Source organism: Mustela nivalis, assembly GCF_964662115.1.
Source record: "Mustela nivalis genome assembly, chromosome: 6".
NCBI classification, from domain to species: domain Eukaryota; kingdom Metazoa; phylum Chordata; class Mammalia; order Carnivora; family Mustelidae; genus Mustela; species Mustela nivalis.
In genome coordinates this window covers 72,000,650-72,017,363 of record NC_139025.1, presented here as the reverse complement: position 1 = coordinate 72,017,363, position 16,714 = coordinate 72,000,650, and the positions used below count along the sequence as shown (strand labels likewise).

The window sequence follows — 16,714 nt, the reverse complement described above, 5'->3', positions numbered from 1 at the left end:
TCTCTCAAATAAATAGATAAGAATCTTTAAAAAAAAAATAACACCATTCATTTCCTTCTAAAAAAATAAATAAATAAAAAATAAAAATAAAACACAAATTCCCTTTTGTCACTTATTTGCCTGAACTCTTCAGGGGATTCCCATTGCCTATAGTGGGAACCCCCTGAATGCCTACATCCTACATCCCATTGTAGGATGAAAACAAAACCTGTCAGCAGGGCACACTTTGTCACTCTTCATACTCATGGGATCTGGCCCCTATCAGACTACTGGGCCTTATCTCCCACCCTTCTGTCCCTCCCCACATCCAGGTGGCAGCCCCCTCAGCTCCCTGTAGCCCATTCCCCGCCCTAAGATTCAGGTAAACCACATCCTCTATCTGGAAGCCCCTCCCTCTAGGGAACTCCTGGAATTTTCTTGAAAATGGCTGTATAATTCCCACATGTATCTGTCTCCGAGGGCTGCCAACCCTGGAGGAAGGGGTAAGCAACAGGAAATGTCCTTCATTCATTTACCACTTGTCCATTATGCCTGTTCTCTGCCAGGGCCTCCCAGACAGCCCATCCAGCCTGCCCAAGAATCCAACAATCTCAAGGGGCCTTACAACATGGAAGAAAGGGAAGAAGCCAGGAGCGGGGCAGAGGCCAACCCCCTGTGTCCCAGCCTAAGGACCCCACAGGGCATTACCTCCTTACCTTAGGAGAAGTCGCCATAGCTGAACGTCTTCCTCTCCAGGTGCAGGCTCAGGAACCTGACCCTACCAGCACGGAGAGAGTAGAACAGTGCCTCAGGGGCACCAGCGTCTCAGAGTCTAGGCCCCCAGAGCGCGAGCTGGATGAGCCAGGGTGCCAAGTGTGTCATCTTCTACAAGCACCACAGCAGACACAGCGCCAGCTGCTTGCCCGGCACTGCGAGTTCTCACAGGCTGGACTCATGAGTCCTCACTAGTAGGAGGCACGTACCCTTCATGTCTCCATTTTACGGATGAGGAAACGGAGGCATAAGAAGGTCCAGTCACAGGCCCAAGGTCATCAGTTTGGAAGCGGCAGAGCCAGAACTTTTCCTTTCCTTTCCTTTTTTCTTTCCTTTCCTTTCCTTTTTCCATTCCTTTCCTTTCCTTTCTTTCTTTCTTTCTTTCTTTCTTTTCTTTCTTTTTTTCTTTAAGACTTCAGTTTTTACTGAACAGTGTACAGGGCCGGGGCAAGGGGGTGTTAGTCAGACGGACCAAAGTGCACATCATCATGGGATTCCTCAGATTCTTCTTCTTTGCGTCCACTTTCTCCTCAGCAGGAACGGCAGCGACCATCCCCTCACCATGGCCATGCAGAAATATAGCCGACCGCATGCTGGTGAGTTCTCCCCCGAGGCCCTGGCGCGGCGCTGCCGACGCGAGCTAGTCATGGGATAGAGCTGCACGCTCACCCAGCGGGGCCTTAGCTACCTCGAAGGAAGCTCTGAAGAAAAGCTTCATAATGGTTCTCTTATGAAAATGGTTCAGCGGCTCCTCGGTGGCTGCTGAAGAAAGGGGACACCGTGCTGGAATTGGAAGCTGGTTCCGAAATTGGTGTTTTTAAATATTTTGGTGAAGGAGGAGAAACAACTCCCAAAGGGAGCCATTACTGTCACCCTCCAACAGGAAGTTTCATCCTCCCTGTGGGGCAGGCTATGGGAGAAGCCAAGGAGGGCTGCGAGAGGGTCCCTTGGCGAGCATGTGACCGCGACTAGAATGTTCAATGGTGTCAAAGTAGTCAGACACATCTCTTTCCACAAATCACTACCCGTTCCTCACCTGAGCTGCACTTAGCCAGTGTAGACACCTGCCACTCCTCAGGGCTCTGTGGTTCCTCAGCGGTTGTTTGAATGAGTTAATATTTTTATTCGGGCTTCAGTCCGTCTCAGTGGCCTGAGTCTTTCTGCCCCTTTCAAGTGACCTGGTGCTTTTTATGCTCATTTTCTAGCTCAGATTTTCCAGCTCAGACAGCACTTAGTTCCCTGTTTCCAAATTCGTGCAGCTGGCCTCACTGTTGCCTCCCCATTCTGCTTCCAGGTAATGTTAATCCATATCTGAGGATGACAAAACAGGGATTAAGGTCACACAGCTGGTCTCCAAAGGAGGACTTGAACTCACATGGGGCTCTGTGCTCAGCAAGGAGTCTACTTGAGATTCACCCTCTCCCTCATCCTCTGCCCCGCCCCCTGCTCACACGCACCATTTTTCTCTCTCTCTTTCTCTCCCTCTCTCTCTCAAAAATAAATAAATAAATCTTTAAAAAAAATATATATATATATATATATATATATATCTGCGTCTACCCTAGTGCCAGAAGTCCTGGATTCTTGGGCTCAACCTGGAGCATCTGCTTCCTCCCACTTCACCCTGGCCTCAGCAACCCACCCCCGGGGCCTTCCCCTTGTTCTACCCCTCCGTGGTGTTCCCACTCCAACTCCATGCTCTACCTGCTGCTTTCCCTCTGCACTAAGCTCAGGAGTCCGCCTGGCCTCCCGTGCCACTCGACCCACACCGCCCTCTGCTGGCCGAGGGCAGCACTTGCACTGCCTTTCCGGGGCTTTGTTGCCATCTCTACTCACCTTCACTTTTCACACTCCTTGGCCCTCCACTCCAAGACCCGCCCAGATCTCCACCGCTTCACCCGGACTCCCAGGTGGACCCACCCCCACCTGGTGCCCTCTGTCTAGCTTCAGAATGGCTTCCACTTCCCACACTTCCGATGATTTGGCACCCTGACTAAATGTTCTGGATTTTCCAAGGCCACACTGATTCTAACTATTCTGCCCCATGGTCAGATCATTTGGCTCAATTTTTGGATCAGAAATAGAGTCAATGGAGATATATTGCACCTGGATATCATTTATGTAATTGGTGCCACATGCACAGGATACAAAATTCAAAAGGCATCAAAGAAGATCGAGTGGAAATGAAGTCTCTTCTCAGCCCTGGTCTCCAGGCCCACAGGCCCCCAGCTCCCCTCCTCAGACACTGTGATTGCAGGCAGTTTCTCACCCTTCCAAAGAACCCACAGATCTCTGACCTGGATGGGACCGGCTATATTTCAGCAACAGCATTGGCAATTTCTTAATCATTTATAAATTTAAAATTATTTAAAGAAAGAAATTAGAAAGCTCAGCTTCAATCCCACTCCCTAAATGAATTCATGTCATTTCTCTAAACTGCATTTTTAATTTTTATCTATATGCACACAGTTTTTTATTGTTTAATCATGGTAATGTGAGAAGTTTAGATCTACTCCCATTACTAATTTCAAACACACATTTCATTTTCATTATTTTTAATGGCTTACGTAATATTCATTTGGACTAAACCCCAGTTATTGGGTTTTTATTTGAAGTGTTAACAGTTATAAATAATAGGGGCGCCTGGCTGCAGGCTCAGTTGTTAAGCATCTGCCTTCGGCTTTGGTCATGATCCCAGCATCCTGGGATCAAGCCCCACATCGGGCTCCCTGCTCAGCGGGAAGCCTGCTTCTCTCCTTCTCCCACTCCCCTTGCTTGGGTTCCCTCTTTCGCTGTGTCACTCTGTCATATAAATAAATAAAATCTTTTTAAAAATTATAAATAATATCAGTATAGTCACCTATAACTTTCCTCTTTGAATGATTGCTTTAGGATAAGTTCCCAGAGTGGTAGTATGGAGTGTAAGGGATACTTCCTGCCACATTTAGCCAAATAGCTCTTAGAAAGGTGACAGAAGTTTGCAATGCCTCATATAGAAATGAGGATACATCTAACTTTCATTCCATAAAATACAATAATTATTGTTATCAACAAAAAACACTTCCTGATACTATTCTCACTTACATATTTTTGTAGCAGAAAACTCAGGTCAATGCCAACAATTTAGGTTTCTATGTTTCATGTAGACTTCTGCTAGAAGCAGTCCTCAGAGCTAATTGGAAAAAGTCGACTGGTTGGCTTTCTAAGACCTTAAGGAGGTTTTTGTGGCGTCCCACATGGAGGGCAGTTTGGCAAGGTCATGAGTGAGTGGGCACATTCTCATTCTCTCTCCCTCTCTCTCTCCCTCTCCCCATCCTTCAACGTATTGTTCTATACCCACCAAGCTCTTTTTATGTTATTAGAAAGGGCAAAAGTCTTTCCAATTTACATTCTTTTAAAAGTGATCTCTTTTTGAGGGATGTTTGGGTGGCTCATTGGTTAGCGCCTGCCTTTGGCTCAGGTCATGATCTCAGGGTCCTGGGATGGAGCCTCATGTCAGGCTCTCTGTTCCGCGGGGAGCCTGCTTCCCCCCTGACCCCCGCCTAGTTGTGATCTGTGTGTGTGTGTGTCAAATAAATAAATAAAATAAAATAAGTGATCTCTTTTTGAGTGTCAATGCAGATATATTTTCCTTAGTGTGTAAAATGTGTTTAAGACCCTTCCACTTTGGAGAGTGAAACTTGGACCTGGACTCTGCACTCACTAGTTATTTCTCTTGGACAAATCACGCAGCCTATTAGAGGCTAGTTTTTATCAGTAAAATGAGAGCATATCTGTCCACCTCACATAGTTGTTGTGAAGGGCAAATGAGAAGATGCAGGAGCGTGAGAACTGTGTTGTAAATAGCAAGTCATTCTTGAAATGTTCTAAGGACTGTATGAGACCATATGATTCTTCTCATTTCAAACCTCATCTCTTATTGGTTCTGGGGAAAATGTTATTGCATCTTTAACTATTGACTTAGTGCCCTTTATTTTTGTCTGCTAGCCGAGGAAGTCTAACTATGCAGAAATTGCGATGCTGAGCTCTGTCCACTGCAATAGCCCTCCTGAAATGTTTCATTTCTTAGTTTAGTTTCTTAAAATTCTGGATATATTGCTCAAGGGGTTTTGTGTGTGTGTGTGTGTGTGTGTGTGTGTGTGTGTGTTTAACCAATTTAAGTGCAATTTCTGCTTTGTGCAGCCGAAACAACACTCTCAGTTTGTCTTTTGCAATGATCATTACCTTCATTCTTTTTAATTCTGACCTTCTCTCACTTGAGAGGATACGGTATCCCTCATTTCTTTGAAAAGAGACTCCAACTGTTTTCTGAATTCTGTGTGTGGCTCCCTGTGGGTGCTCTTTGTCAGGGTTAATTAAAACAAAGTTTTTTTGTATGTTCTCTATTCTTTTTTGAGTGATGACACTTTTTTCAGGGAGGCTACATTAATTTTTCCAGCTTAATGCATTCTCCCTTAAGTTACCCTAGTGACTAATATCTACTGTATTACTGGAAATTCTTTAGTAAAATTTCTGGTTGATCTTAATAGAATTTGTGATTAGAAGGTTGATTGGGTTTCCATTCACTCCACCATCTTCCTGGATAATTTCTCTACCCTGTCTGGTCTTTCTATCTTTTGGTTCAATAGTCTGGAAAGAACCCAAGGACCAAAGATGTTATTAGAAATGGAAAACTGGAGCGCCTGGGTGGCTCAGTGGGTTAAGCTGCTGCCTTTGGCTCAGGTCATGATCCCAGGGTCCTGGGATCGAGCCCCGCATCGGGCTCTCTGCTCAGCAGGGAGCCTGCTTCCTCCCCTCTCTCTGCCTGCCTCTCTGCCTGCTTGTCATCTCTCTGTCAAATAAATAAATAAATAATCTTAAAAAAAAAAAAAACAAGAAAGAAAGAAATGGAGAACCAAACATTTTCAACAGAAAATTGGAAAATGCCTTTTTATGCTTTGTTGCTGCTGTTAAGGTTCATGCTGGACCTAATAAAGGGTGATCAAGTATGGAGTACTGAAATAAAATCTTACCACAAACCCCTTAATAAGTAGATGTAGTAACTGCATTCCTAAAGTTTCTCAACCTTCCAGGCATTTTGCATGCAGCAGAGGCTATGTTGATTTCTCTAGATACAAATGAGGGAGATGCCAACTTATTTCCAAAGTCTTTTCCCAGCTCTGAATTTCTTCAACATTAAATAATATTTAACCTGTAGATTCGGGCACTCACTGATGTGACCAGAATTATCCCCACTTCCTGCTACCTCACCTTCAAAATGCCCACGTGTGTGTATGTGCACATGCGCGTGGGTACGCACATACACACGCGCGCACACACACACCCCTACTCTGATTTCCTCGTTTGTAAATTTTTCGCATTAACTGTTATTAAACGTAAAATGAAACTGTGAAAATGACAGTGAGGGAACTGAAGAGAAAACTGGTTTCTCTGGAATCATGGAAGCTCTGCTCACCCAGATCTGCTCCAACACGTGAGGAGCCTAAAAGTAGAGCCCACAGGACAGCACCCACAGCCCTGTATGGGTGAGGCACCAAGTCTCCACCCGGTTTGGACTCTGAGGGGCAGCCCTGCGGCCCTCTGGTGGACACACTGTGGAATCGCAGCCTTCCAGCCTAAACAAGGGCACAGGAGCCCACCTGAGAAGAAAGCCCCTGGGGCTCTGCCGGAGGGACCTGAAACCCTAACCAAGGGCCTACCCACCCCCCACCCACCAGGTCCTTTCCTCAGAAATGGTGGTCTCGCGTCATTTTGAGGCACACTATCCTTGCAGCTGTTCGACTTGAGGCTCAAGAAAACTAGGCTGGATTTCAAACTAGGAGATATTGAAGGGCCTACATCTTTGTTAGTATTTTGGGTGATCCCCGCAAGAGAATTTTTTTTTTTTAATTCAGGCGAGTCAGAATGAAGTTTCTGGCCCCAGGGCTCTTGTCTCTCTTTTGAACTTCGGTTACTCTTAGTTTACCCAGGCCAAACTTGTGTCTCAAGAAGATACCTGTGGCAACTACTAGCAGGGAAGTGAGGAGTGGGATACTTCTGACGGCCTGTGAATGGGAGGGTATGGCTCCCTTAAACACTGATCCCCCAGTAATGAATGCTGTCCCTTTACCTAGTCATTCAGGTAAGCAACAAATATTTGTTATTCAGGACTATTTGCTCTCAGATCTCTTCCATGTCCTCTCCAATCACTGTTCCCTGTTTACCCTCACCAATTGCCTTCCAGCTGCAATGGTCAATGGGATCCTCTAGCAACAGCTGAGAGGTTGGCAAGCAAGAGAAAACGGATTATGGGGAACCTGGGTGGCTCAGTGGGTTAAAGCCTGTGCCTACAGCTCAGGTCATGGTCTCAGGATGCTGGGATGGAGCCCCACATCCGGCTCTCTGCTCGGCGGGGAGCCTGCTTCCCTCTCTCTCTACCTGCCTCTCTGCCTGCTTGTGATCATAAATAAATGAATAAATAAAATCTTAAAAGGAAAAGAAAACAGGTTATTTTTTTTTTCCATCCCTCTCTCCGTATTTTGAGCATCATTTTCCTGCAGTGAGTCCAACTCCTCACCAGACAGCCCCTCCCTGCAGGGGCCTGGGCCGTGCCTGCCATGGTAAAGCCTCAGCTTTTGATTCTTGGGACACCATCCCTCCTGTGCGTCCTTCAAGCCCTAATGGTAGAAGCAGCTTCTTGTGGCTGCTAAGAGCTGGTTGTTTCTTCAGCCCATTCAGCGTCTCACCTCTATCCACTACCGGTGTGATCCATGCTGTTTTAAAGTCCCTCTTTGAAGTGCCCAGGATGATGGTGTTGAGTTGGGACTAGGGACATGACAGTGAGCAAGAGAGGCTCAGTTCCCCATCCCATGTTGCTCATAGTCGATTATGGAAAACAAATACGAAATAAACAATCTTAGTGTAAGTGTTTCAAAAGGGAATTCCATAGGAACATAAAGCAGAGAGGCCTGATCTAAAATATGAATAAATTTTGCAACTTCACAGGTGACACTAGAGACTCTAGGTAAGGGGAACCTGGGTGGCTCAGTCGTTAAGCATCTGCCTTTGGCTCAGGTCATGATCCTGGGGTCCTGGGATCGAGCCCCACATCAGACTCCCTGCTCAGTGGGAAGCCTGCTTCACCCTCTCCCACTCCCCCTGCTTGTGTTCCCTCTCTCGCTATCTCTCTCTCTGTCAAATAAATAAATAAACATCTTTTGAAAAGAGAGAGAGAGAGAGACTCTAAGTAACTGGGTCTTTGCGCCAAGTTACAAGCGTGGCACGGCAAGTGTGAACACGGCCTCTCAGCCTGCCTGGCTCCAGCAGGAAAGAAAAGGAAGGGACTCTCGTGGAAGGGGAAAGTTGGAGCTTTCAAGCAGGATTCCATTCATGGTTGCTACAGAGAAATAGGAATGGGGTTGTTCCGTCAGCCTGCAGTTATCTTGTCTGCCAACTAAGCTCTGCCTGGTCCGGCCAGAGAAGGAGCCGGAAACATGGAGGAATGTATCATCCATCCCCTCCCAACCTCCAAAAGCACGGGAGTCAGGTGATGCCCAGGCCAAGCCCACCTCCGAGAAAATGCTTTCCCGAACACTGAAGCTGCAACATGGCAGGATTTTCTAGGCGTCCTCCCAGCCCAGCCCTTCACAGTGAGAATGAGGACCAGTTCCTAGTCTGTCATGACAGGTTCCTGTTGTTGTCCTGTTGAGCTCCGGGCGTCCTTATCTTCTCTGTGTAGCCCATCAGTATTGATGAGTTCCAGATTCGCTCAATAACACCTCGACTCCTCTTGCCAAATCATGAAAGCTCTAAACTTAGAGATCAGATGAGGCAGACATACTTCCTTCACCTTGGCCTTTTAAATCAGTGTACAAGATCAAAAGTGTGTTTTTTGAATGGAGGTTTTCCAACTGCCTACTACAAACGAGAGTCATTACTCAAATGTTTGGCCATTCCAAGCCACCCTGCCTTGCAGAATTCCCTGATACAGAATGAGGGAGAGAACATGTTAGAGAGTCCTCTCCTCTTTCCAAGTTCACTGCCCAGTCTCGGTTCTTATTAGACCCTAGTACAGCTAATAACATTTCAACTCAACATACTACCACCCACAAGTCTCTGGTCTTGACTTTGAACTGCAGTTACTTAAAGTGTCAAAACTCATGACTTCTAGTGCCTGGATAGCTCATTGGGTTAAAGCCCCTGCCTTCAGCTCAGATCATGATCTCAGGGTTCTGGGATTGAGCCCCGCATAGGGCTGTCTGCTCAGCAGGGAGCCTGCTCTCTCTCTCTCTCTCTCTCTCTCTCTCTGCCTGCCTTTCTGTCTACTTGTGATCTCTGTCAAATAAATAAATAAAATCTTCTTTAAAAATTTTTTTAATTAAAAAAAAAAACACTCATGACTCAAGAAGTCATGATGAGTAGGACACTTGGATGGCTCAGTCAGTTAAGCATCTTGCCTTGGGCTAAGGTCATAGTCCCAGGGTCCTGGGATCGAGTCCTGCATCCAGCTTCCTGCTCAGTGAGGAACCTGCTTCTCTGTCTGTCTCCTCCCTCCACTTCCCCTGCTTGTACTCTCTCACTCTCTCCCTCTGACAAATAAATAAAATCTTTAAAAAAAAAAAAAAGGTCTTGATGAGTCAGGCCAAGAAGAGGAGGGAGCCCAGGGTTGCTTGAGACTCTGGGCTCCATGAGAAAATGAAGCCCTAATGCCCTAAGGCATCTATTGTATGTAATAAATTAACCCACTTCTAGAATGGTACTAGCCTTGTACTATCCTTGGGAGAATTGAGAAAGGGTCACCCGAATAATATTCTAGAGACCTTAATTCTCTTCCAGAGACCCTGTTGAGTAAGGCTGGCCCAATAGCACAGAAGCTGGTTCCAGGAATACTTCTGCCACTCTCTTGAACCTCTCTAGTTCAAAGGGCTACACACAAATGATTACACGCCCAGCATTAGCACTAGTCTGGGAGGAATGTTTATTTTAAGAATATGGGTATAATAAAAGCATATCGAGAGAACCTGGAAAAGCAACCAAAGGAGTCCCCAAGAAGTCCACATTCTGGTCTCCTGATGGCCTTTTATCTTCCTTCTGCAGGTGTGAGACTCAGCAGATGCTTATCAACTTAATAAGGTGCCCATTCGATGAACCAAACCCATCCAATTTTAACAGAAAACGATCAAAAATAGACCTATTTTTATCTGACCTGATCACCTTTGCAGGGTCCATTTTCTGGAGAGATCTCCATAGGAATGCCTACTCCCAGCTACCCCCACAGAGTCTTGAGGGCAGGGAGGAGGACTAAGACACTGGAGTGAGGAGCAGGTGGAGCTTGGGCTTTGGAGGAAGCATTGTGTTATCTCCTTAGAGCCTCCAGAGCCCTGCTCCCTGGGGCCAGGGAGAGCTGGCGGTGGGGGGGCGGGTCGTGGGGGGGGGTGGAAGAGATGCAGTGGAAGGGTGGGAAAGAGGGGGCAGATGAATAACACTTAGTTTAGCACTTTTTTTTTTTTTAGCAGTTGTTTTCTGGATGTTTCAATGATATGTCCTAGCCCCTCAGTTAGATTCTAAATTCCTAGAGTGCAAGGACTAAGTTCATGCTGTAAATCTTGAATCTCCTACAGTGTCCAGCACAGTGCTTTTCCTACAGATGCTTAATCAGTATGCTGTTGATTAATTAGAATCTGCGTTGGGGAAAAAATGTGTATACTTGCAACAATTACAGTATGAGGTTTATGTGAAAGTACTGTGTGAATATCACAAATCTTAAAATATTGTATACCTGGGCACTATGAGCCATCCCGCCCCACCAAGCCTCATAGGAGCCTTCCCACTCCACCCAAATGTCCAACAGAGATAGAATCCAGAGATAGCTAGGGTTCCTCACCACTGGAACTGAGCAGAGCTTCCCCCTGGAGACAGAGCCTAAAGGCTTCTTTCTCAATTTTCTAGAAACAGTACTCAGGGCAAAAGCTGAGGACAAAACTAACCCCCCCAACATCCGTCCCCCCACCCCCCGCTCCCCTCCCTGCACATATTCCACTGCTGCTCTGCTCCCTCAAGTCAAAGCTTTCTCTTGCCACACCCCCACATGAACACCTGCTTTAGGGCTGAATTCTATTCTCACCAATAGTCAGGAACCAACTTATACTGCCTCCCCCAGGGTTTGCAGCTCGGCTGGGCAGGGGTCTGGTGATCCTCTCTGGACTTGGAACCTGTGAGATCTGACTGTGCATTTCAGGACGGGCCTCGCAGGGTCCCGACCCTTAGCATGGCTCTCTCACTGGTCATCCTAGAACCTAGATAGTCAACACCTTATGGGGTAATATGATACTGACTCTCACAAGCCAAACTCACATGAAATTGATCTGGTCTCAAAAATCAATGGGGTAAGGGTGCCTGGGTGGCTCAGTGGGTTAAAGCCTCTGCCTTCTGCTCAGGTCATGATCCCAGGGTCCTGAAATCAAGCCCAGCATTGGGCCATTGGGCTCTCTGCTCAGCAGGGGGCCTGCTTCCTCCTTTCTCTCTCTCTCTCTGCCTACTTGTGATCTCTGTCAAATAAATAAATAAAATCTTAAAAAAAAAAAAAACTTCTATTTATAAAAAAAAAAATCAGTGGGGTAGATTTTGGGGGGAATGTTATCTCCCAGTGATAAGAAAAGGTGTCAGTTGCAATCCATACCTGCTACCTGGAATAACAATCCAGTAGCAGTGGAATGAATGCAGAATCAGCGGGGGGAGGTGGGGGGGAGTTGACTGGTGCTGAAGGATCCTTCAACCAGACCTTGACCGTGCTAACAAGCACCCACCTCCCAGCATGCCTTTGGGGTGACCCAAATGGCCACATCCACCAGAAAACATGCTTCTTCCCTCAGACAATACTAGAAACCCTCTAAATTCTTAACTCACAGCTGTCTTCAGCCTAAACCTCATAAGCTGAGTTCTCCTTCCTTTTTCCCTAACTATTCCATTGACTTTTCAACATAGCTTAATTCTTTACTAAATATGGACCCCATCTTGCATCATGTATGGACAAATAAGGATCTTCACCTGACACCATGATGGCAGGGGTCCCAAGGCTTTTCTGGGAAGATGGGTGTCTTGCCCTGTCTTTGCACAGCCTTCCAGATTTCATCTCCACTGTATTGGGGAGCTATTCTTTTCTCTCCATGCATGGCCTCCAGTGACTTTGACAGCCAGGTCTACCCTGGGATCTCTACTGATCTGACCGACAGAAACTCATCTGACCCCTTTGCTCGGTCTGATAGGCTGTTGGTGAGTATTGTGATAGGTCATCTTCCCTTCCTTTGAGGGTGCTGCATTTATCCCCTCAGAGGGTAATGCAGAGCGATTCTGAACACCCCACCTGTCTCCAGCAAAGGCCTGAGCTCTGGGATGACTATCCTGCCCTGCAGTCAGGCATGCCCTCTGGCTCTGTTTCAAGGCAAAGTTGGTCTTCCTATTTCTGCCAGTTTTCAAAAAATTAACACTCAACCATCATGACCTTTATACCATATTTACCAACCTTAGCATAGGGAAATCTGGACTTTGAAAGCTATTCGGCAGGCTTGACTGCCCAAAGAAGTTCAAAGAACAGCCTAGCCAATTGTGTCAAAGTTGATGGTGTTCTCTAGACCCATGACTAATACATTTTTATTCAATATATTTTAAGTCGCTGTACTCAAAAGGCAATAAGACCTGAAAATGATATGCCATTCTGATCCTGGAGCACCCAGGAAACTTTCCAGCTCAGTGAACTATACACAAATAGAGACAGCTTAATATGCTATAGGACAGTGGCTTTCAACCTTTTTAGCTCCCCAGTAAGAAATGCAAGTTAAACAGCAACCCAATATACAGACATATGCATGCACACACACACACACACGCACTGACACACCTCTACATAATGGAACAATTCTTTCTTAAAATAGTACTGTCTTAGGGATGCCTGCATTTGGCTCAGGTCGTGATCCCAGGACCCTGGGATCAAGTCCCACATCCTGCTTCTCCCTCTGCCCTGCTCTGCCTGTTCTGTCTGCAGCTCTCCACACTTCTGCTCTCTCTCTGACAAATAAATAAAAATATTTAAAAAAAAAATTTTTAAACTGTACTGTCTTAGAGAAAGATACATGTGAAAGAGATTTATTAAGAAATATTTTCAGGGAAAAGAGTTAGAGGAGATGAGGAGGCTAGGTTGCATAAGGTACAGTAATCCAGCCCAAGTCACATAGAGGGTACTCTGGACTCGGGGGAGGCAGGGATACTGTGGGTCACACCTCAAAGGCATCTCGGTGAGAAGACAAAAAGAGTTAGAGTATGTACATCTCATCCCCAAAGGTCTTTGGGTGAGTGCTGTGGAAGGAGGGAAGGGACATTCCTAGGGCCCCTGCTCTCCCATACCTTCCAACAACATGCTGACTTTGGGGAAAGGTCAGGCACTGGATTTCCCCTGCCGTGCACAGAAGTACAGGGATCCCAGGTGACATACGAGCAGAGACTGCTACATTTTCTACTCTGGTTTTTCATTGCTGTCTTTTGGTTTTTATTTGCTGGCCGTGAATTTAAATATCAGCACAGCCACTTATGATCTGTTATTTAACCTGCTTCAGGCTCTTCTTCGTTCTTAAAATGAGAATAATAATTATCAACTTTGCTCGTTGGGGTGAAACTCAGATTCGACATAGATATCCCTAGCAAATAGTAGGCAATCAATGTGTAGCGATTATGGTTAAGAAATGTATCCTCAAAATGATTCAAAAGAGTAGTACAGAAATTTCTGTGTGCTCTTGACTGTATTCAAGACAGGCATGCATAAAAACCCAAGTGGTAGAGTATGGGTGCCTTTGCAGATATACAACAGGCATCTGCACAAAGATTCACCACCTCCTGCCTCCACATCTTTGTTTTTTGTTCCCTTTGACTAATGAAGCTCATTTGAGCTCCATCTTAAATGTCTCTCTTTCATAAAGCTTTTCCAGACCACCCGAACTAAAAATACCCTCTCCCTCCTTTGAATTGCCATGCCATTCTACTTGAAATTATTCTATGGCAGTTTTTCCACTTTCTTTTTTCCTCTCTGCAATAGCTATTAAAATCCTGACTTGGGAACAGATAGACAAACCAATGGAATGAAATAAAATCCATAAATAGGCTCAAATACATATGGGAATAATAAAGAAATCAAGGCATGGGGGGGAACTCCAACAGGGCTGAGATAACTGGCTAACCATTGGGGGGAAAAGTTAACATGGATCTCTATCTCACTTCTCATACAAAAACAAATATCAGATGACCCAAAGATTTAAACATACACACAAATACTGAGTAACTATGTTACTCATGAACACATGAGTGAATTTCTTTATACTCCCAGAGTAAGAAAGGCCTTTCAGAACATGACATAACACTCAGAAGCCATAAGAGAAAAGAGAAAAAAATTTGATTCCACAAAAATTTAAAATATCTACATGACATTAAAAAGACATAAATTCAAAAGCCAAACTGAGAAAAATATGTGCAACTCATGACAATCAGACAGTTCATGTCCTTCCATAAAGAGTTTATAAGAACAGATGAGAAAACAGAGTAAACAACCCAATAAAAGTAGACAAAGGACATGAATAAGCAGTTTATGAAACAAGAAATACAAATACCTGTAAACATATGAAAAGATATTCAATCACCTTAACAAAGAAATGTAAATTAAAAAAAAAAAAAAACACTTTCACCCAGGTTGGCAAAAAATAAGATGTTTGGTGAAACTACACGCCAGGAGGGCTGCGAGGAGCTGGGTGCCATCACACTGAATTGCCCTTTAGGAAGGTTCCCAGAGACCAGAGAAGGGCAAGCTTTTCTGGAGGGCAACTGACAATTTCTACCAAATGCCAAAAGTGCATTACTTTGGCTTAATGACTCAACTGTTGACGTGGGTGCAGTATGAGTTCTAGCTATGTGTACAAAGAACGCTATTGCGACATCACCTATATATATATATATATATATATATATATATATTTTTTTTTTTTTTTTTTTTTTTTTTTGCGACATCACCTATATTTGAGGAAAGACAAAATAACTAAAAACAATAGGGGACTGACAAATGAGAGTCCATCCAGATAATAAGAGAAGGAACAAGAACAAAGTAGGTTGGTATGGCCCTGCTAGTCAAAGATGTCCAAGAAATACCAAACAGGTTGAGCACAGCATGCACGCACACACACAAACACACAAACACACACAAATGAATGCACATAAAAAAGGAACACTGACAAGAGCCTTTGCTCTAGATAACTGTACTGGATCATTGCATCGCTGTCACTGTCCCAGTCTTGGTACTATATTACAGATGTCACCTCTGTAAGGTGTCCTCATTGGGTGAGGTTGAAGAAAGCATACACTGGGACACTAGACACTATTTTGGAGTCTATTGTTGTTTCAAAATTAAAAGGTTTGGGGTTTTTTTTTTTAAGGCGTAGAATGTATGTATCGTGTGATTTTTAGGTTTTTTAAGAAGTATCAAAAGGTAAGAACAATCCCTATGTCACTACGTTCAAAATGAGTGGGTATAGCACATGCAATCAGAAGAACAAACACACCCATCCCCTTCACTCCCAAAGGTTTGCTTGGGAATAAAGGATAATAAATGCTTAAACTACCCCCATTTCCTATACGAAGATTAAAAGGAGTGCAGTTTTGCTCAAGAATTTGATCTGGCCCAACAAAGGAGAAAGCCCTCAAAAGTAGACTGCTCTGTCCTTTGGCAAGGCTCGTGACGGGTCTTATTCACTTCTTCCCACAGGCCTCTTACACTGTTCTAAAAGCAAAGTAAATGAACTGAAACTGCTTTGCATAATAATGTCAAATGTTATCTCCAGAGAGGACAGGCTGGCACTGCCAGGGCCACAGTTCTGTTTCTTAATGTAGCCTTGAGTGGCATTGTTCCTAAGTATGGCAGTTGGTTCTTGGAAGAGTTTGTGTGTGTGTGTGTGTGTGTGTGTGTGTGTGTGTGTCTACGTGTGTGTTCAGTTCCTCATAGGAAAATGGAATACCTCAGTAGAGGCAAGGAGACATTTTTTCGTCTCATCCTACCAGTGAGATCTCACGGGAAACACAATGAGTTCCAGAACAGGACTTGAACTATCGTTCTGGCCAGAACCAGCCAAAGCCCACCTTGCAATTTTCTACCAATGCCCCCTACCCAATAAGTCAAACTGGCAGGAATTAATAGCTTCAGGAGACTCCTGCTTCAGAGTACTCTGATGTTCTGATTCCAGGACAAGGACAGATCCTCTGGGAGAAAAACCCTTGTTGTTGCACTGGAAAGATTCTAAAGACAATATTAACTGTATTTCAAGGCTATACACCTTTAACCCACTGACCTGGGCCCTCTAGTTGATAACTTGACTTCTTTGAGGTGTCAACACAATACTGACTCTGGGGAAATAAGAAACCAGATATTCTAAGAAGATCAAGCTTGACCACACTAGAAACTAGCCTCCACTGATGCTAGCAAGTCTGTCCAAGATCATATCAAGAATAGTTAACTGCTGTTAATTATTCAGGGACTGCTTCCCCTGAGTGTGGACCCTCACCTGCTTCCCCTTTAAAAACCCCCTGCTTGGTCCAGGACTTTGAAGATGGCCCACCATCTTCCCAGGTTACCCACTTCATAAAGAAAGGAACCTTTCTTTCCCAACCCACACTTGTCTCTAAGAAACAATTGGCTTTCGAATGTCAAGCAGCCAACCTTGGGTTTTGGTAACAAAAGAGGCTGCCAGCAAGTCCTCAACAAAGCAAATGCCTGGTTGGAGTCAGGAATCAGAAGGGTTGGGGGAGGGGGATAACACCTGCAAAAGGAGAGGGAGAAAGCAGGACTAAACAGGAGGAACTGTTGGACCTGAGGCAGATCCAACAAAAGGCCAGCCCAACAGGAAGCTCTAAAGCAAAGATGGCGTGTTAGAGGAGCTGCGTGTTGGGCAGAAAA

General features: G+C 45.0%; 1 long non-coding RNA gene across 2 annotated transcripts in view; it reads right to left on the bottom strand.

Moving 5' to 3' along the window:
- The window catches only part of LOC309866769, a 226,260-nt gene that overhangs the window by 192,578 nt on the left and 16,968 nt on the right, over window positions 1–16,714 (bottom strand). For both annotated transcript variants that reach the window (XR_014312794.1, XR_014312795.1), the window contains exon 2: window positions 696–2,064. This is a non-coding gene — a long non-coding RNA (uncharacterized lncRNA). The remainder of the gene's footprint in view (window positions 1–695; window positions 2,065–16,714) is intronic.